Here is a 23,912-nt window from a genome sequence, read left to right as displayed (position 1 = left end):
TTAATCTTTGCTCATGTAGAGCATCCTAATGTCTTAACAATTTTTATGGTCATAATCTAACATTAGAATAATAATTTCTCTGTAAAAAGAAAATAGAATCTCATTGATATTTTCTAGGTTTATGAGTTAAACTTCAGAGTCAAGTGGTATCCCTGATATTTTGAAACTAGTTTCTATCCATATTTTTGAATAATGTTGATAAGTAGAAGATCAGTGAGTTTATCATACATAAGAATGTCTGGATAAAACAAAATACTTCTTTCAGAATTTTGATTCTGAGTACCCAAAGTACTTTAGATTAAGAAGAAAAATGAAAACATGACAAAATTCACAAGCAAGCAAACAGATTTCCTGCAGTGAGATTTTAGCTGTCACCTATGACAAGTTTTCTTATGTATGCAAATGATAGTACCTACTTTGGAGAGTAGTTGGAAGTTTTAAATGAATTATTAAATGTATCAAAAGAACGTCTGGCTATAGGAAATGTTCCTGAACACACTGTTGCTCTTGTTTGGCATATGTGACCACCAGGAAAAGCCTTAGAACCTGGATAGAGGTTTATGCCTCCTGAATTTATGATAATGTCCATTCCCTAACATTGACATTTCTGTCATATCCAGCACATATCTCATTTTACAGAATCACAGGTTCTATTGTCTATGTTCCTGTGGTACAAAAAGTTGTAAGTTATAAGGTCTAGTTCTTTTCACTTTTGTCATTATAATTTTAGATAAATCAACCAAAACAGAATATGTAAATGTGATCTGCAAAAACAGTTGTAATTAGCATAGAAGGATCATTTGACTTTAGAGTTAGTCATATTTCTAGTGCACAATGCTGGTGATGATTAAAAGCACATATATGTTAATATATTTAGTATAATGCCAGAAATGTAAGCAATGCTTAATAAACGGTAGAATTATTTCCTGCTGTAAAGTGGGATTCCTCCCCAAACAGGAACTCACTATCTAATTGAAATCTATGATTTATATACTTGATAGTTACCTAAGAATGCGAGTTAATTTATCTTCCTGTGATAAATGAGAGCAGACATTCTAGGAATTGGTCAGTGTTTGGGAAGGCATAGTACACTAGGGGGAACTTGAGGAATGGATTCATGGTGAATGAGAGGCAATGAAGTCCAGGGACCATTCAGTCATTTCCTTCCTTATATGAAAGAAAACTGCAATTTAGCATTGAGTTTAATGTTCTTAATGAGATATGGTGTTCATTATGACAAATAATCACTTTTTTGGCTCAATGATAAAAAGATATCTAGATGAACAGATATCTATGAGTTAATATAATTCATAAGGACAATCTTATTCCAGTATGCAGTTATGTGTCCTGTCTGAATACATGTCTTTCTACCTTAGATATATTGATTAATTCATAGAGAAAGATTAACCTTGGCCATTCCTTTTTTTTGTCCTTTGGACCCACTGTGCCAATCATTTACAATTTTCCATCCACCATTTTTATCTGAAATCAAATTACACCCATCCTTTAAAATAGTTTGCAGTTGTCCTCTTGTAAAAAATGTTCCTAGATTCTTGAACATTGACCATCACACTTAACCATATGCTGCCTAATGCAGTGTCTGTAACCCTGACTTCACTTTTTCCTTTTGTATGACTTATTTTCTCTGTAAATTTTTGGAGTTAAAGATATGTTGTATTTTTCATATCACCCAGAGCACTGGTCATGAATACAACACTATGTATATCATTATAATGATAGTAACTAACATTTTTTTCAGTGTGTATTATATGCCAGGCACTGAACTATAACCTTTATTTAAATAATCTCATTTAATCCTCATCACTTAATCCTTACCATGCCTTAGAGTGACATATTTCAAAATATATATTTCATAAGGTTATTGTGAAAATTCAACAAAATTGTTCATAATAAATTCTTAGAAATAATCTGGAAAATAGAAACTTCTCAATAAGTTTAAGCACTTGCTAATAGGATCCAAATTTCACAAATAAGAACACTAAAACCCAAAGAGAGTAAGTAGCTACCCAAGGTCACTTAGCTCATAAACTGCAGAGCATATATTTAACTCAGGCCTTCTATCTTCAGGAAATATTCTGGTAAAAATTGAGATAATAGTTTTCTTGGAATTATTTTTATGCCTGATTAGTTTCAAATTCAGTATAAAAATAGTCTAGGTAATTTATGGTTAATTTCAGAAAGTTGTGAAATTTCTATATGCTATTTTTTGATAAATAGCATTTAATATTATTGACGACATTTTCTTTAAAACATTTTAATTATCAAGGAAATATAAGTGTAAATTAAAGTAAAAATTAATAGAGTGTTTAATATGTGGTAAATTTGTAAAGCATACAATGAATATTGATATCTAGTGTGGTTGACAGCCCCCAAGTTGTCCTATAATAACTCCTGTCTCCAAATGACTATGCCCCTCTACATACACCTCTATTAGAGTTTGGGTTGGTCATGTGACAGGCTTCTAACAAATAGATTACATAAAAAATGATGGATTGTCATTCTCATGATTACATGATGTTATAAAAGACTTGTTAGTCACCTCTATCTTGAACTTTTGTTGCCCTTAAGAAACCAAGTTGTCATCTTATGAGTCACTTATATAGAAGGGCATGTGGCCAGGATGAAGGATCCTTCTAAGTGAGTCTACTAGCTGAAAAAATGAAAAAGGAAACTCTCGGTTTTCTAGCTATGGAAAAATGGGTTCTGCCCATAATCAGAGTCAGATTCTTTAGATGGGATTAGTCTCCAGTTTTACCTGCAGATAAGAATGCAGCCCATCTGACATCTTGATTGCAGTCTATTGAAACCCTTAAACAGAGAGAACATAGCTTTAACATGCCAAGACTCCTATAAAGAAAAATCGTGAGATAGTAGTATGTGTTACTATAAGTCATTGTGTTTCTCAGAACTTATTATGCAGCAATAGATATCCAATATATCCAGTTATGGTGAAGGTACCAGAGAATTGATAATCTCTTATTCATTTAACAGGAATATAAATCAGTAAAGCAATTTAGCAGTATGTATTAAGAGTCATGCAATTTCCCATATCCTTTAACCCAACAATTTTGCATCTCAAATTTTCTGTAAAATATTAAGTATCCATGGTACTCTTCATAACAGGATTAAATTATTTAAAAAATTGGTACACATAATGAAGCAAAACACAGTTTACTTTCAATAAGAATTTGTTAAGTTATAGTGTCTCCAGTCAATTAAACATTATACAGCTAGCAAAAGGATTTGGTAGAAGTAGATGTATCAACACTGACATAGGCTCATGATGTAGAATGAAAAAACTGGGAGGGGTTTTCAAGATGTTGGAATGGAGGAGGATACTTTCCTGGGTACTCCATGGAGTGAAACCAAGAAAGCATACAGATACCTTCTCAGCAAGGTTAGTGAACAATAAAAAGCAGGGGGACTTTACTGGAATTTAAAACTCATCATTCAAAGTAGATTGGGGACTCAGGAGATTGAATATAATAAAATAAGGAAGAAATCCCCAGTGGCACAGCCACTGCCACAGCTGAGCCAGAAGCACCAGCCAGAGCAGTCCCTCCAAGAGAAAAGTAGAAGGATTAGGGAATTAAAAGAACCCACATTTTTAGGAGGCCTGATGTGTGCCTGGTTACACAGTATTTAGAGATCAAGGACATTGCCTGGCAAACCTGAAAGACTGCTGCATGATATTCATGTGCGGGCAAAGAAACTGCCACCTTTCCAGGAGGCAAGGTGGAGGACAAGGGAAGGAACCATTTTGCAGTTACTGTGCAGGGGCTGGCAGATGAGGGGGCTGATTCCTGGAAAACCTGAGTTTTGCCCAAAATACAGGCCCAATAAACACACACTACATGACATAGTGTGTGCATCAGTGACCAGAAGAAAATCAAACATGGAGAAGGTTTTACATAGGGGGACAAGTGGTCATGAAACCCACCTGACAACCACTCTCCCCTCCAATTGTACTGCTTACAAGAATAGCTGGGAGAGACTCCATCTGGCCTGAACTCAGGAGGTGGGGACTGGAGAGATTGTTTGGACACTGATGTGAGACCAGGAAACATAGGGTCCGAAGGTGACTTAGGGGACTAAGAATTAGGTTCCCACCACACAAGTGGAACCCAGGGGAGGTCCCTGGAGTACAGTCTTCCAGCATGGACCAGCAAGTACTAAACACTGGAGGTACAGTGATTTAAAATCTCTAAATCAGTTAGCATTCAGCAAAGAGCCTGGAGCCCTCCTAAGCCTAAACCCTGCCTCCAGGAACTTTACCTTTGGGATTACCTCTCTCACTACAGCAATTCGGAGGGTGGAGCATCATGCTCCAGACAACCCCACATAAAACTGCTGAGAAACTTTCTCCTCCTCGCTTTTCACACTCTCTAGCGTGCACCCTTTCTCTTTTCCTCTCATTTTCTCTCTTACCCTTCAGGGAGACACTCTGTTTGCTTAATAAACTCCCTTATGTGGAAAAAAAACAACTGTTGAGAAGCGAAACTGAGAATCTTTTGAACTCAAACAAAAAGAATTCTTTAACTTTTCATCAAGGTCTTTTTTTTAACATTCTTTTTCTCTGTTTAACTGTGACCTTAATGGTACACAGATATTTATACATATTCATATTTGTTTTTTCTCATTTCTAGCATTTTGAAGCCAGTTATTTTTCATGGATTAGTTTTTTTTGTCAACTAGGATGTTTGATAAGTATATTTTAGTTTTTTTATATTTTTTATTTTTATTTTAATTTTTAAAAAAATGTTTACTTTATAGATATATTTTTTCTTTTGCCTATTTCCCTTGATTCTCCTTTTTTCTGCTAATAGCCAATCTCTATTGTTCTCCCTTTCACTCTTCCTTTAATTTTACTTCTTCTTCTCTCCTCCTTCCTCATAATCATCACATCCTATATCACTTATGTTATCTCCCTGTCCACCATTTGAAATTATAAACCCTTTTGCAAACTTGCTACTTTTATTATAAGCAACAATTGATCATATCATTTATGTTTATTGTGAAAATTAACATTATTGATATCATAGTAGGAACTATTTGGTTTAATGTATATTGTTTGCATCAGTTTTTGTTATTATTTATCTGCCCCTAAACAGTGAGGTACTAGAAACTTCCAGCAACACTGTAAATGCACAGGGTAGAAACTCTACTGCTTCAGATTCATACTGTTAGATAGATAGAATCAAACAACATGAAAAACCAAGGGAAAAAATTGCCCCGAACAGACCAAGATACTCTAATAATGGAATCAATTGACACCACAGTGGAAGAAAGGTCAGAGAAGGAATTTAGAATATACATAGTTAAACTGATCTGTGAAGTAAATGATGGTATAAGAAATGAAATCAGAGAGAATATGCAGGAAGTGAAAGATCACTTCAATAAAGAGGCAGACCTATAAAGAAGAATAATATTATGGCATTTGCAAATAAATGGATGGAATTGGAGAATATCATGCTAAGTGAAATAAGCCAAGCCCAAAAAACCAAAGGCCAAATGTTTTCCCTGATAAATGGAGAATGATATATAATGGGGATGGGGGAGTGGGGAATGAGAGAATAATGGGGGAACTTTAGAGTATGTATAAGGAAATGAGAGGGAGGGGGATATGAAAAATGGTGGAATGAGACAGACATCATTACCCTATGTACATGTATGATTACACGAATGGTATGAATCTACATTGTGTACAACCATAGAAACAAATAGATGTACCTCATTTGTGTACAATGAATCAAAATGCAGTTTGTAAAAAATTAAAAGCTAAATAAAAAATAATAAAAAAAAGAAAAGTTAAAAAAAGAGGCAGATATTCTGACAACAAAACAAGCAGAAATCCTCAAAATGAAAGAAACAATAAACCAAATTAAAAATTCAATAGAAATCATTATCAGAAGAGTAGAGCACTTAGAAGACACAACCTCCAGCAATGAAGACAAAATATATGTTTGAAAATAGAGTTGACCATGGACAGAAGATGTTAAGAAATCATGAACAGAATTTCCAAGAACTATGGGATAACATGAAAAGATAAAATTAAAGATTTATCAGGATAGATGAAGGCATGCAGAGCAGATACAAACCAAATGAATGCACAAACTTTTTAATGAAATAATATCATAAAATTTCCCAAACCTAAAAAATGAAGTAGAAAATCAAATACAAGAGGCTTACAGGACCCCAAATGTACAAAATTATAGTAGACCCACCCCAAGGCACATTATAATGAAAACACCCAACATGCAGAACAAGGATAGAAATTTTAAAGGATGCAACAGAAAAGTATCAGATTACATATAGGGGGAAAACAATTCAGATCTCAGCGGATTTCTCAACCCAGACCCTCAAAGCCTGGAGGTCCTGGAATAACATATATCAGGCTCTGAAAGAAAATAGATGCCAAACAAGAATCCTATAACCAGCCAAACTAAGGTTCAGATTTGAAAATGAAATAAAAACCTTCCATGATAAGCAAAAATTAAAAGAATTGGCAACTAGAAAGCCTGTACTACAGAACATTCTTAACACAACATTCTGTAAGATGAAATGAACAAAAAAAACCCCAAAAAACATGAAAACCAGCAATGGAAGGAACTACACTAAAGGAATAGTCCGTCAAAGGAGATACTGATTTAAATTAAAAACTAAAAATAAACCAAAATGACTGGGAATACAAATCTTACCTCAATAATAACCTTGAATATTAATGGCCTAAACTCATTGATCAAAAGACACAAACTATCAGATTGGATTAAAATCAAGACCCAACAATATGTTGTCTCCAAGAGACTCACCTCATAAGCAAAGACATCCACAGACTGAAGATAAAAGGATGGGGAGAAACATATCACTCCCATAAAAAGCAGGGGTTTCCATCCTCATATCAGATAAAGTGAACTTCAAGCCAAAGTTAGTCAGAAGGGACAAAGAAGGACATATCATTTGCTGAAGGGAATTATACATCAGCAAAACTCAACACTCATAAATATTTATGCCCCAAACAATGGGGCATCTATGTACATCAAACAAACGCTTCTCAATTTCAAGAATCAAATAGACCACATCACAATAATACTGGGTAACTGTAACATTCCTCTGTTATCACTAGATAAAGTCTCCAAACAAAAACTAAATAAAGAAGCTATAGAAGTAAAAAATAAAATTGATAATTTAGATTTAACAGAAATATATAGAATATTTACCTATCGATGACTGAATACTCTTTCTTCTCAGCAGCACACAGATCATTCTCAAAAATTGACCATGCTATGTAAGCTAACACATATGTTGACATACAATTGTAGTATTACCTTAATATTTCTTTAGTATCTATAGGGTTATTTTGCTAACTCCCTTTCCATTGATATTAATTTTTTGTTCTTACTTTGTTCTTGATTAGACTTGTTTGATTTTATCAAATTTTATCTATATTATTTATTCTCTATTTTATGTATTTCTGCTCCTACTCTTATTTTTTCCTTCCTACTGCATAATTTGAAAATAATTTATTATTCTAGCTTCTCTGATACAAGTACTTTAAGTTATAAATGTTCATCTGAGTACTGTTTCATCCCACAGATCCTGATATTTTAAGTTTTTATTATCACTTGGTTCAGCATTTTTTCTTTACTTTTCTTGTGGTTTCTTCCTTGACCTCTGAGATATTTATAAGTGTACCATTTAATTTTGAAATAGTTGACATGTGGGGTGGGTCTATATATCTTAAAGTGATTAATTTTTAATGTAATAAATCATGTAGGAAACAGTTTGCAAGTAATGGAAATGTTTTTATATTGATTGTTTTGGTTACATACATGTCAAAACCAATCAAATTGCATATTTCAAATACGTGTATTTTATTGTACTTTACTTTTACCTCAATAAAGTTATGTACTTCTGATGGCAGCAGGACAGAAGGAATACAATCTATTTTTGATCCACTTTAGCCTTATGGTAATGATTTCTGCAAATAATGTGTTCTCTCCATTGATCATTCATATGATTTTCTGGAGCAGCATTCACCTTTGCCCCAGATCATTCATGGGGGATTGTAAGAGGGGCAGATCTGTCTCTTTGAACCACTGGTCTTCACTATGAATATGTCTTTTACCACTTTCTGGGATCATGCCCATCTTTCATCCCGGGACCTAACTGGTTAGCATGATAGCCTTCCCTCTCAACTAAACAATGTACCCCTTTGCTTCCAAAACAAGCAAATAAACCTATGTGTATGGATGTCTTACCATCTCTTCTCTCAACACTAATACTTTCTTATACCCTGCATTTGCCAGTAATTTTATTAAATTTCCTGCCTTTTGAAATATTTAAGCATAAGCAGGCAGCAATAGCTAATTCTCTTGCTGCTTTCATCTCTCCAACTAGTCTGTCTCTTTCAAACTATGTGTCCTCTGTTTATAGCCTGAATTGTTACCTGTTGTTGTAAATTCTGTCCATGTTGTTGCCAAATGGTAAGGAGTTGGGATATGAGAGGGGGTTGGCAGAATCTCAGGACCAATGATTGGTAGCATGCATAGGTTGTGAATGTTTATTCAAGATTTCAGATGACCACAAAGATCAAATTATATGTTTATAATAAGGAATTTTATATACATATATATATTTTTTCACTTAGGGTATAAATGAGCTTCTCAATCTTACTAGTAGTAATTTTCTCATTTTGTATATGAATTCATTAGCCTTAAGGTAATTATCTTACCCCAACTTATTATGTGTAAAGTTTTTTTCATAAACTATCACACTTGAACTTTATTCACCCATACATATGTGTAGTACAAATATAAATTTAGTATGAATATATTTAATTCAACATAAATAGAATTTAACACAATTATCAAACAGATATTTAATATAAATATTAATATATGAATATATACAGTCATCTATAATATAACAATATTTAGTTCAAAAATAGACTGTACACATGATGGTGGTTCCATGTCACCTAATGAATTAGCTGTCTTAAGTTGTGTAAGAAGAATCTATGATGTTCACAAAAAGATAAAATCAACTCAAAATTCATTTCTCGGAACATATTCTCATAACTAAGTGACATATGACTGTATATATTTAAATGTTCTCTAGTATAATCAAATCCAAAAATAATGCCAAGTTCAATCTCTTCCTGCTCTCCACCTCTGCACCCACTGCCAAGCAAGACTTGTTTTTAGGTGATATACATAATCAGAAAGTAAACTATCATAGGAAGTCAGGGTACTTTTATTTTTGTGTGTGAGGCAAAATAAGTACAAGAAAGCTATAAGTAGGAAGAAATAAATGAGCATGTTAATGAGAAAGGGATATTGTCTCTTTTTTAAAAAATATCAGTACTTTTGTGTATGTTTTCCCTAGGATAAATTTTATCTACTTCCATTGCTCTAACAATTACCTATTAGAATGACTATTTCCTCTCACCCCTATTGCCTGTGGAACTCCAAATATTCCACTTCAGTGTCTCACTAGCACCTTTAAGATCCAAACTACTGACATTTACCCCTTTCACAATGCTTATTTCCTTAATCTCAATAAATGGCTGTGCTATATAATCCATTGTACAACTAAGATATCTGTAAGTCATCTTTGTGACTAGAAGAAGATCCTTTGTCATCTCCTAATTCTAGTTTTATAGTTTAATAATAACTGTAATTTAGCAAGTGTGCATAATGTGTCAGATGCTATGTCCACATTCTTTCCTTTAAGATTTATTTTAATCATGATAATTACCAAGATTCAAATATTAGTCAATTTTCACAGATGACTAGTCAAGATAAGGGGGAACTGCTCTTATTTTTATTTTTTACACAAAGAAATTGAAAGTTATATATATGATTTGATCAAGGTAGAATGATTAGCATGCAGATAGGTAAGGATTTGAACCTAGATCTGCCTATATCTGAAGATGATATTCTCACCCTCTGTTATACTAATTGAATATTCCTACAAAATGTTTTTCAACTCAATTCTGTCCTTTTTCCATTGGCATTGCTTCATTCTGTTTTCGTCTCTTTCAAGTGAATCATTGCTAAAATACCAAAATTAATTTTTCTCTCTGCTACTCAGATTTCCATTGCTGTGACAAATACCTGACAAAAACAACTTAGAGGACAGAAGATTTATGTTTGGCTCCTGTTTTCAAAGATTTCAGTCCATGGTCAACTGACTTCAAGGCAAAAACATCAAGGCAGAATGGCATGGCAAAACAAATCTTCTCAGTTAATGGTAGCAGGAATGCAGGAGGATGGAGAAGGGGACAGGGACAAGATACAATCCTCAAGGGCAGCTATCCGTAACCTACTCCCTCTAGCCATGTACCATCTGCCTATAGTTACCACCCAGTAATCCATTCAAGTTATTAATCCATCCAATAAATTAATCTACTGATGATATTATAACACTCACTCATGATCCAATCATTTCCCCAAAGCCCTACCCCTGAACATCACTACAATGGGGACTAAACCTTCAAACATGAGACTTTGTGGGACAGTCCAGATCCAAACCATAATAATCTCCAACGTCCACTACTCCTAAACAATTTTCAACTGCACTGGCTTTAAAATCTTTCTGATACCCTTTTATGCTACCATATCTATCCTGTGTGAAGCCAAAGAAAAAAGTAGCAGCTGTATATTGAGTTTATAACTTGTGCCTAAGAGTCTGTTAGATGCTACTTATGAAAATGAAAAATTAACAAGAAAAAGACTTGCAGTGATTTCGATGGTGATTTGGTAGGCAATGATGGCCATGATCAATTACTCCCTTGTACCCATGATCCTTTATGATATGACTTCTTAGCTACTTTGATCAAAATGTAAGCTACTCTCCACCCTTTGAATCTGGGGCAGTCCTGGAGTATATTTTGACCAAAATCATGTGAAAGTGTTAATGTTCAAGTATCTTGGGTGCTTCTACTCACTATTATGAAATCTTATCTTTGTCACTTCAACAACCCTGGATTAGACTTCTAGAAGATGAGAGATCACACGGGTCAAAGCTGAGTCAGTCCGGTTATCCTAATTGAAGCACCAAAGACTGGGGAGCCAACACAGAGTAGCAAAGCTGTGTACCTGAACCACATCTGACCAAAGATGCATGAAGGAGGCTAGTGAAGATCATAAGAAACATTAAGTTGAGCATAGATGCAGAATTATGAGTTAAATAATGGGCTATTATTTTAAGCTACTGTGTTTTAGGTAACTTCCTGTTGCCTCTAGAATAAAAGCTAAAGCCCTTAGCTTAAAATATGAAACATTCCATATTTTACCCTTGATCTACTTTTATAGCCTCAGTACAAGTCATTTTCCTTCTCAAAATTATAAGCCATTTTTTTCTGTAGTATTGTCCAGGGACAAACTTCATCAGAATAAAGTAAAATGCCTCTTTAAAGTTTTATCAGTCTAGATCATCTAAATCAAAAATACTGGGCATCAAAATAAAATCAGTTCAGAATATTTCAAAGAGATGCTTGAGCCATACTCTAGTCTTAATGATATACAATCTTTAGAAGTAGGACCTAAGAAAAATTTAGTGTCATTTAAACCCACAGGAGATGCTGATTTTCTGCTTCCATTTTGAAAATCAATGTCCTAAGTTTCAGCCAAGCTGTTCCTCAGGTACACTAAGTCCTACTATGTCTTTGATCATGATGTCCTATTCCTAGAATATCCTTCCCATGCACCTTCACCATTGTTTCTAGAAGAATTATATCAGGAGTTTTCTCTTTGTAGATTCCCATGAACCTTTAACCACATTGAATGAATTCCACTTCTGTACCCTTATAACACTATGTGCATATGTGAAATATACCAGTTATCAAATTTCTCCTAAGAAGATATCTGGCTTTCCTTGGAGACCACCATTCTCAAGGGAGAAACCTTGGTTTCTCTGTTCTTAGTACCTCCAGATTCCACATAGTCCTGGTACTCATTCAATAAATGCTTGTTAAATTGAATTAAATTGATACACTTTCTAAAGGTCTTCTTTCAGTTAAAGCTCAAGTTAACTTGAAAAGTTGTGAATTTTAAGAACATTAGTGTGAATTATTTTTGGATTAACTACTATTTTAAAGAATTATAGTGCATGCAGTTCTTCCTAAGTAATATACACGTGACTGAGTTCAGAATGAGGTATGTTTTAGTATTATAAAGTCTTTTTTCTGTCCGTTCTATATTCTTCATTCAGTCATTTGGGATTTCTGTTACATTATTGATATATTTTAGCTTTAGAATCATGTTCTCCCTTTAATTAGAATTTTTTCAAAGTGATTAAAATAAGTTTATAATTTATGCCATCTTCAAGTTGTTACAATGTTAAATCCCAAATAGAAACTTTTTTTAGGCATTGGAATGTTATTACATTTTAATTATGTGGTCTATGTATAATTGCTATAAACCAAATTTATCACTTTTCACTTAACAAGGAATTTATTACCTAAGTGTAAAATAATATGCAATTGGCCCAAATCCTTGTGGAATGTTTGCTGCAAGCACTATTTCACCATTCTATCAGATTGCATGTCAATGAATTTAATTAGTTTATGTAACTATATCAGTCTCTATCCAAATAATTTATACCATGTGTATTGAATAAGTTAGTCTCCTTTTTGTGTTAATAAAATGGTTTCTTTAAAAAGTTTTAAATGAAAATAATGAAAAAAGATACATATTCCTCATATTGGATAGCTCTTTGAAGCAGGTATTGTTGAATTTCATGCAATTTACATTAGGCTTGTAAATGTAGTAGCTTATAGGCTTTACCTCCTTCAATTTATTAAAATAAGGTGTACTTCTTACCCTTAAAACTTCCCTCCAGTTAAGGTGAAAAGATAAAACTGTTCTACATTACTTAGATCAACAATGTAACATCTTTTAAAACTGAAGCTTTCTTGGAAATATTCTGTTTTCTACATAGAGGGAAAAGGCTGAAATATAGAAATTATCACTCTCATGTCTTCATTAGTTAGAGCTTAATTACTGTATCTTGAAATAATACACTCACATGAGTCCTCCTTAGTTTATTATCAGCAAGAATATCAGTACAATTAATTAATCTATTGGTAGTATACACCAAATCGAGATCAAGGCTAAATTCTCTACAAAAGAATCCATTTGATGTGGCCCTTCAGAGCTTTGGTGAGGATTCTGCTAACTCAGTTATTTTTCTAACCACAGGTATCTTGATTATTATAAGCCTGAGGTTTGTTCATGTAATGTCTGCTTGTGAGCACAATATTCTCTGACAACCTTTCTCATCAACATCAAGAAATGCTTACTAAACATATGCTTGTTCATGGTGTTGCCAGCATGGTGGAAAGTACATTGAAAAAAAAATCTTTGCAACTTACATTTTTGTTAGGATAGTCATTAAATAGGTCAAAAATATTTACCAATATGAAAATAAGTTTTCCCTCAAGTATGAATTGGCTATGATCTAGTCTGAGAGGCTTACAGTTATTTGTGTCAAATATGATGATGTTTCAGAAAAAGTCATTAGGGTCCCCACTCTCTTGGGCTGTATAAATGAAGAGTTGTTCAAATTCCTAACTTGATTTCCTTGGGAATATGATAGATATTTTCTACTCCTTAAGCCATTTCTTCACTAGTTCTTCTTTCTCAGGCTATGTTCCAGTTCAAACTCATATTTTCTATCCGTGTATCTTCTTTCACTATTCACTGCTCAAGTTGGCAATTCCTTTATTTAGATAATGACTTAGCTAACACCTTATTTTTGCTGCACACTGTACTACAATATATAGTTCTATAAAATTATTAAAATCAGGGGCCTGCCCTTATGGTGTATACTGCTGCTGCATAAATTAATTTAGGAAGAAATATAGGTAATGTAGCATTGAAGGGAGATATATACTTGATTAAAATTAGAACAAAAATATATTCAATTCTCAAGTCAATTACTAATTTACTGTGTGTTCTTGAGTAAAGACTTCCTTCTTGGGTCATGGGTTCTACTATGTATTAAGAGGAATGGTTGGACCAGAATGATCTGAATGTTTTTCCATTAACAGAACCAAGATTTTTTTTGGAGAAAGAATCAAATAGTTCAGGATTAATTGATTTCACTGAACACAAATTTCAACTGATGTTACTGGCAAGAAAATAAATCCTCTGTCTAGGTCAAGGACTTCTACAAGGCTTAGAAGCAAGATGTAGCTTGCAATATATCCATACCATTTTGTCATTTCTCTCTAAAGTCACAATCCTTCCCCTGTGCACAGAGAAAATGAGCTAGTATCTAAACTAGGTATTCTTGATTATTTCCCTGAGTAGAGGGAGATCTACACTTAAGTACACTTATTATTTAGATATAATCCTGAAAGCTAGTTTCAGGATCCGAGCACATACAGATTTAAAATCATTTGAACATTGAAAATTGACTTCCAGAAAGCTTTTGAAAATTTAAAAACACTCCTCAACATACTTACTTTTGTTTCATCAATTTCTTTGACCTTTCCCAACTAGTAATTTAAAGCACTACCTGTTTATATGTGAGTTTATAGAATCTATGCCAGTCTTTTTCTGTTCTAAATAAGCACAGTTTTCACTGATGTAAGAGAAAAATATTCTGAAGGGTCTTTCAAAGTTCAAAACTTCTTAGGTATTCATGAACAATTTAATTTCTGATTGTGAGGAAAATACCTCATTGCACTTATTCACACATTTCTTCTTTCTGTTTTTATTTATTCATTTTAATTAATAAATAAAATTTTATGTATTTATCACAAAGAATATGATATCTTCACCTATATACATATTATGGAATGGTTAGACTCAGTTGATAAACATGTGCATTGCCTTGTAAACTTACTTTTCTAATGAAATACTTAAATCTATTCTTAGTAATATTCAAGAATTAAGTACAATATTATTAAATATAGTGACCATACTGAATAATAGATCGCCTGTTCTTATTCCTTCTATCCAATGGGAATTTGGTATCCTTTGATCTACATTACCCCAATCCCATGCCCTCCAGCTTGGATTTATTTATGGGCTTTGTTTTGCCCTGTTGATCTGTGTGCCTGTTTTCATGACACTACTATGCTGTCTTTATTACTATATCATTGTAGTATATTTTGAATTCAGACAGTGTGTTGCATCTAGATTTGTTCATTTTGCTCAAGATTGCTTTGGCTATCCAGGTTCTTTTGAAAATTCATATGAATTTTTAGCATTGTTCTTTTTTCTATTTCTATGTAAATGTCATTGGAATTTTGATAGGCATTGCATTTAATGTGTAAATCACTTAAGTTCTATGGACATTTTAACAATATTGATTCCTTCCATCTCTGAAAATGATATGTCTTCCCATTTACTTGTGTCTTGTTGTTTGTTTTCTCAATGTTTTATAATTTTCAGGGTATAGGCCTGCCCCCTCTTTAGATATGCTATAACCTTATATCTGAAATAAATGCAGCTGCTTATAAAACAGGCATTATTTTCTAGTCCAAATTTTTTTAGCAACTAAATACATTCTATGTTGTCAGTAAATTTACTTAATTTCCTTCACATGTTTAAATATTCACACTAGATGTTTCAATAAATATAGACCTGGGCTGGGGAGATAGCTCAGTTGGTAGAGTGCTTGCTTTCCAAGCACAAACCCCTAGGTTCAATCCCCAGCACTGCAAAAAAAAATATATATATATAGACCTACTTTAAATGTGATCATACTATAACTTTTGTATATCTTGATATTTATTTATCATCACCTATTTGATAGTTTCTAATATCTATAGATCTACATGATTCTACAATGAAATGTATTAAGCACTTAATATCACATTGTTTCTATTATTTCACACAACTGTAATTAAAGAACAAAATAAATTTTGCAACAGAGGGAGGGAATTTACCAACATTATTCTGTGCTCTTTCTCACTTTGTAGAGATAACCTCCTGATTACTTTGAGTTGGGTGCTTGCACATTCTCTGGGTGACACATTTAATGTAAATATGGATGAAAATCTATCCCAGTGTCTAAGAGACAAGCTGAGGAAATTTTGAGGAAATTGGTCAAATTGGTACTCTAAAGAACAAGTGAAATATGCCAAAACTATTTGTCTGAGGGCCAGGCTTGCACCATTATTGGTAAGGGAGGGAATAGAATCAGATAATTACTGCAATAAGAGTAAGACATAAGAACAGAGAAAAAAAGCCAGTTGAAGAAACACAATTTTGAATTTGTTCATTTCTAAAACTTAACTTTTGAAAAACAAATGCCATATGTTAACAGATTCATTACCTTGTGAGTAATTTTTCTAACCTTATTTAAGGGAAATTTTATCCCCAGTACAGACAAAGCACAACTAATGTATAATCATATTATTTGGTGATAATATTTTATAATGAGACATAAAATATTTTAAAATGATGAAATGTAAACTGTGGTTGAAATAGTTTTTAAATTTGTGCTTATGTTTGTTTCTTTTTCTGTCCTCAGTCCCTAGAATACTATCTGGCATGTAGTATGTTTTGGTTTAGATATGAGGCATCCCTCCAAAGATCATGTTTGAGACAATGCAAGAAGGTTTAGAATTGAAATGTTTGAGTTATGAGAGCTTTGACCCAATCAGTGAATTGACCTCCGGATGGGATTAACTGGGTGATATCTGAAGACAGGTAGGGTGTAGCTAGAGGAGGTGGGTCCCTGTGGTCATGCCTTTGAGATATATATTTTGTCCCTGGAGAATGGAGTCAGATTCTCTCTTTCTCTATACTTCTTGGTGCCGTGTCCTGAGCCTCTTCACTCAACCATACTTTTCCATCTTGATATTGTGTCTCACTTAGAATCTCGAGTAATGAAGTTGGCTGTCTATATACGGAGAACTCTGAAACTGTGAGTCATCAAATAAACTTTCCCTCCTCTAAAATTGCTCATGTCAGATCATTCCATTCCAGTGGCATAAAATCTAACTTAAACACAGTGGATATTCAAGAAGTTTGAATGAATGGCGATATTGTTTTCTCCTATTAATAGTCCAAGGCTATAAGACATAAATGGAAGCTATGTTCTATAGCAACCTCTTAGACCCTATACCTCTAATATATAATGTTTGTACTTTTCCTTTGAAGAAATTATGTTTGTGATTAGAAATTGTAAGATTCTGAGCAACAATGAAATATTCATGAATATCTCCAGTACCTTTCTAAGCAGAGCAATCATGACAAGGACTTGCAACTTTTGTAGTAATTACTAGAGCATGTATTTCATTGGCTAAATGGCATAAAATTTGAAAACACTTTAAATAAGTAATTTATCCAATATTTATACTTAGTATTGTTATAAGTTTGCTTAAAATATTCAAGTAATCATTAAGGTATTATCAATATATAGTATCAAATTATTAATGATTGTAATTTAATTAATACCTAAACAGTAATAAAAGTATAGGAAATAGATATTCATAATGAATCCTACAACATATTTTATGACATTTTCGAATGATAATATTTGTAGGAATTATGACTAATGAGGACTAACCCTCGGGTTTAAATATGATGGTTAATTAAATTTCCATATGGAGCATTTAACCTTACATTGGTCTAGTGCAGGGTCAGCACTTCTCTTCTAAGCCAAGTATCTTGCAAAAATATTTTCCTCCTACCACAACCATTGGATTAGATAGTTCAAGGTCATCCACATGGTTGGAAAAACAACTCCAACCCTATATATTACTAAGAATGTATAATAAGAGACATAATGAGTTTTCTAAGAGAAAGCTGGTAATTATTAATATAGTTATAAAAACATAGTTCTACTTTCACAACATTCAAACTTGAAATTTATTTTACATATAATAAGTATGAGATTGGACACAAATGCCTTTATACATACCTACACACATGTACACACTCTATTGCAAGCAGTGTGCCATTCCAAGGTACTCAAACGTGTGATATACCATTTGAGGTTTAGGTCTCATTATAATGTCACTGTTTAAATATTCCTCTAAATGAATTTTTTAATGTTTATAATGACATTTAAGATATTCATAAAAACAATTAAAATCCCCAAAGGCAAACTTAAAATGAACACTATTAGAGATCACTGCAAAGTAATAAGACTTTGTGAATGATTTTATTCATCTATCCTGAGTTGTAGTTAAAATTTTTAAAATGCACATTTCAAAAATTTATAATTTCAAGTCAAATTCTCATTATCTTACTAGTGTTGCTAAAATATTCAGAGGATAGGAATGTGGGTGCAAATGAATTATTTTGATATCCTGTATTACAAAAGGATTTATAGTTTTCAGAGTAACATACATTTATGGTTATATTTTGGAAAATAATTTTACATTATGGATCAACTTTAGAAAGAAGAAGAGGGGGAGGAGTCATTGCTCCTGTGAGAGTAAATATTTGGTTGTTTGTTTTATTTTGAGTAAATTTATTCTAAAGACTATACTTTTGTACTTGTCCAATTTCACTTGTTTTAAAACTGTATTTTTAATTTTCTTAAATTAAATTTAAATGATTTATAAATGTATACATATTAATGGTATTCAATACATGCATACATTGTGAAATGTTCAAATCAGGGTAAACATATCTATCCCCTCAAATATTTTTTATTTCTTATGGTAAAGACATAAAAAGTCCTTTTTTTCTAGCATTTTCAAAAATACCCAGCACATTTTCATTATCTGTAGTCACTGTACTGTGCAAAAACACAATGTAACTTCTTTTTCCTATCTATCTATAACTCAATACCCATTAATCATGCTTACCCAAACCCTTTCTCCCCACTACTCTTCCAAGTCTCTGTTATCCACCATTATACTCTCAATTTCTGTGAGAAAGAACATTGAAATGGAAATGTTTAAAGTTGTATTTTTGAAAACATATCAGTAAAAAAAAAACTATGGGTTATAAAAGCTGCCAGTGTGAGTTGAGTTTTGAACAAGGATATTTAACAAACATATGTCTTTGTAAATTCCTTTCTGTTTTAAACCAATAAAATCATAAGAATTGATGATCTATATTAATAAAAACTATAAGTAATAATGGGATCTCATATCTATTGGATTTCTGCTATTTAAGTTTATATGGAAATTACTTGTGTTGATTTTAAATATCACAATGTGACTATAATGCATTTATTAGCATTATTCTTATTTTATAGTTGAGAAAACTAAGGTTTTACACTGTGAATAACTTGCCTAAGGATATATATGTAATCGTTAGCTTAATCAGAATTAAAATTTGGATTGGACTATTTCCAACTACTGAACAGATACAAACAACAAACTTTGTTCTAAAGTATCTGATGGTCTAATTGGTCTTCCTACATTTATGTGCTGTCCAAAAACTGTTTACAAAAGATCACTGTGGCAAGTTATATAAGTATCACACTCTTCTGATAACTTTAATTGTGTAAATGCAACACTCAAATATTTCATTTTGCAAGTGAGGAAACTGTGGTACAAAAAGGTTAAGAAGCTTTGCTAAGGTCACACATCTGGCACATGACAACTTCTGGATCTAAGTTTTCTCAGGTGCAAATGAAGTTTAATGATATACTAGAAGAATGCAAGTTACTTTTCAGCAATGAGATAATTTTTATACAATGCTTCTATAGTTATTAGATATCCACCAAAATGTTACATGTGAGACAATGCAAGAAAGTTGAGACAAAATGAGTGTGGTATGAGAGCCTTAACCCAATCAGTGAATTAATCCTCTATCAGGGATTAACTGATTAGCAACTGCAGGCAAATAAGGTGTGGCTGGAAGAGGGGATTTCCTAGGGGCATATATTTGGGGTATATATTTTGAATCTGGAGAGTGGAGTCTCTCTCTCTCTCTCTGTGCTTCCTGATTGTCATGTGAGCTGTTTTCCTCTGCCACACTCTTCCTCCCTGATGGTCAGCCACAGCTTGCATCCTGAATTGTCTACATTTTGCCCATGTCTTAAGACTTTCTGTGAACCTGGATTGAAAGGTGATAGGCTTCTTAATATGTCAGAAGAAATTTCTAGGTAGCACAACATTCATGCAGTGGCTACGATATTGCTGACAGTTTTTAACCAAGTTTATATGATATTTAGGAGCAGAAAGCAGAGCAGAAAGATTTGAAAAACTTGGACATCAAAACTGGAAGTAAAACTGGGGCCAAGGAAGTTGCAATTGTCAAATACATTACTGCCACTCAAGAAATGCTAAATGTTTTGCTCAGAGAAAATTGGAAAGGTAGCTTGAGGGCATCTCAGGAATTAGCAAGACCATAGCCATCTCAGTCTCAAGGGAATAAAAGTAAAAAGTCTTTTGAGAAGAGACCAGTGAGGCACCCTGCTTGCACAGGGCAGCCTAAGAAGTGGTTTTTACCATGCTCAGCCATCTAGGCACTCAAAAGCTGCTGCAGCCAGTGTCCCTATAGGGTTTGCTACTGCTTAAGATGGCACTAGACATTGCCAGCAACCATGTGGCTCTGGTTCTGCAGGAATGCAGGATGCTAGAATTAGGGGATCATGGAGAATTCCACCAAGATTTAGAAGGAAGGTCTGGGAGACAAGGCAAAATGCAGCAGGGTCAGTTTTCCTGTGGGGAGGCCTTGGGAAGGCAATGTGTGGAGATGTGAAGAGGAAGTCAAAGCTGTAGTGGAGACCCCAATATTAAGAAATGCCAGTACTGTGGAACATCTGCTGTGGAAAGCTCCATGAGTTGAGCACAAACAAGCCAACAGAGAGGCCTGTGGGCTACAACCAGCAGTGGGGGAACTGCACAAGCCTTTTGGAGAGAACATCAGGATGCCATGTATTCCAGAGGCTGGACACTAAACTACAGGACTTATTTGCCCAGTGGATTTCAATCCTGCTTTGGTCTCTTCCTTTCTTTCAGTGCCCCTGTTTTTCTGAATGGAAACATTTACTCTGTATCTTTATATTTTGGATACTTGTTGGAATTTTATAAGAGCTCAAGATGTGAGTTTGCCTTGAGTCCCAGAGGAGACTTTGGACTTGAAGGTTGGGGCAATACTTGATCTGTGGATACTTTGGGGACTCTTGGAAATGGACTAAAATGTATTTCACATTGTTAGATGAATGTGAGCTTTTGGGGACCAGGGGTACAATGTTATGGTTTAGATATTAGGTGTCGTCTAATAATGTGTGAAATAATGCCAGAAGGTTTAGAGATGAAATACTTGGGTTAAGGTTCTCATAACTCAATCAGTGAATTAATTTCATTTTTTTTATTGTAAACTAATGGGATACATGTTGTTTCTCTGTTTGTACATAGAGTAAAGGCATACCATTTGTGTAGTCATAAATTTACATAGGGTAATGTTGTTTGATTCATTCTGTTATTTTTCCCTCCCCCGCCTTTTCTCTCGATACAGTCCTTCCTTCCTCCATTCTTGCCCCCCTCCCTAACCCTAACTCTAACCCTAGCACTGACCCCTCCCACCCCTCATTATGTGTCATCATCCACTTATTAGTGATATCATTCGTCCTTTGGTTTTTTGAGATTGGCTTATCTCACTTAGCATGATATTCTCCAATTTTGTCCATTTGCCTGCAAATGCCATAATTTTATCATTCTTTATGGCTGAGTAATATTCCATTGCATATATATAGCACAGATTCTTTATCCATTCATCAATTGAAGGGCATCTAGGTTGGTTCCACAGTCTGGCTATTGTGAATTGAGCAGCTATGAACATTGATGTGGCTATATCTCTGTAGTATGCTGATTTTAAGTCCTTTGGGTATAGGCCAAGGAGTGGGATAGCTGGGCTGAATGGTGGTTCCATTTCAAGCTTTCTGAGGAATCTCCATATTGCTTTCCAGAGTGGCTGCACTAATTTGCAGCCCCACCAGCAATGTATGAGTGTACCTTTCTCCCCACATCCTCGCCAACACCTGTTGTTGCTTGTATTCTTGATAATCGCCATTCTGATTGGAGTGAGATGGAATCTTAGGGTGGTTTTGATTTGCGTTTCTCTTATTACTAGAGATGTTGAACATTTTTCCATATGTTTGTTGATTGTTGGTAGGCTTTTGATGACTTCTATTTCATTACTTGAAATTGGTCTATTTAAATTGTGTATGTCCTCCTCGTTCAGTTGAGGAAATTCATATGTCTCTAGAAACCTGTTGATGTCTTCAAAATTTTCTATTTTGTTGGAGTATATATTTACAAAATAGCTTCTAATTATGTTTTGTATTTTAGTCGTGTCTGTTGTGATATTTCCTTGTTCATTCCGAATTTTAGTGATTTGGTTTTCTCTCATCTTCTCTTTGTTAGTGTGGCTAAAGGTTTATCAATTTTGTTTATTTTTTCAAAGAAACAACTATTTATTTTGTCAATTTTTTGTATTGTTTCTTTTGTTTCAATTTCGTTGATTTCAGCTCTGAGTTTAACCATTTCCTGTCTTCTACTACTTTTGGTGTTGGTCTGCTCTTCTTTTTCTAGGACTTTGAGCTGTAGTGTTAGGTCGTTTATTTGTTGAGTTTTACTTCTTTTATTAAATGCGCTCCATGAAATAAATTTTCCTCTAAGTACTGCTTTCATAGTGTCCCAGAGATTTTGATATGATGTTTCTTTGTTCTCATTTACCTCTAAGAATTTTTTAATTTCCTTCCTAATATCTTCTGTTATCCATTCATCATATAATAGCATATTGTTTAATCTCCAGGTGTTGCAGTAGTTTCTGTTTTTTACTCTTTCATTTATTTCTAACTCCAATCCATTATTATCTGATAGAATAAAAGGTAGTGTCTCTATCTTCTTGTATTTGCTAACATTAGCTCTGTGGCATAATATATGGTCTATTTTAGAGAAGGATCCATGTACTGCTGAGAAGAAAGTGTATTTGCACTTGGTTGGATGGTATATTCTACAAATGTCTATTAAGTCTAAATTATTGATTTTGTTATTGAGATCTATGGTTTCTTTGTTCAATTTTTGTTTGGAAGATCTGTCCAGTGGTGAGAGGGGCGTGTTAAAATCACCTAGTATTATTGTGTTATGGTCTATTTGGTTTCTAAAATTGAGAAGAATTTGTTTGACATACATGGATGAGCCACTGTTTGGGGCATAGATGTTTATGATTGTTATATCTTGCTGATTTATGCTTCCCTTAAGCAGTATGAAATGTCCTTCTTTATCCCTTCTGACTAACATTGGCTTGAAGTCCACATTATCTGAAATGAGGATGGATACTCCAGCTTTTTTGCTGAGTCCATGTGCATGGTATGTTTTTCCCCATCCTTTCACCTTTAGTCTATGGGTATCTCTTTCTATGAGGTGAGTCTCTTGCAGGCAACTTATTGTTGGATCTTTCTTTTTAATCCAGTCTGCCAGTCTATGTCTTTTGATTGATGAATTCAGGCCATTATCATTCAGGGTTATTATTGAGATATGATTTGTATTCCCGGGCATTTGGTTCATTTTTTAAATTTTATTTATTTATTTATTTTTTTGACACCACTTGGTTCCTCCTTTATTTGACAGATCCTTTTGGATACTTCCTCCCTTTGCTGATTTGCTTCTTTGTTTTTTATCTCTTCCTCATGGAATATTTTGCTGAGAATGTTCTGTAATGCTGGCTTTCTTTTTGTAATATCATTTAGCTTTTGTTTATCATGGAATGATTTAATTTCATCGTCATATTTGAGGGTAAATTTTGTTGGGTATAAGATTCTTGGTTGGCATCCATTTTCTTTCAGAGATTGAAAGATGTTGTTCCAGGCCCTTCTAGCTTTTAGGGTCTGGATTGAAAAATCTGCTGATATCCGTATTGGTTTCCCCCTGAATGTAATTTGGTTCTTTTCTCTCACAGCCTTTAAAATTCTGTCTTTATTTTGTATGTTAGGTATTTTCATTATAATGTGCCTTGGTG

Source organism: Sciurus carolinensis, chromosome X (assembly GCF_902686445.1).
Source record: "Sciurus carolinensis chromosome X, mSciCar1.2, whole genome shotgun sequence".
Classification (NCBI taxonomy): domain Eukaryota; kingdom Metazoa; phylum Chordata; class Mammalia; order Rodentia; family Sciuridae; genus Sciurus; species Sciurus carolinensis.
The sequence above is the reverse complement of the archived record's forward strand: the minus strand, read 5'-3'. Positions refer to the sequence as shown.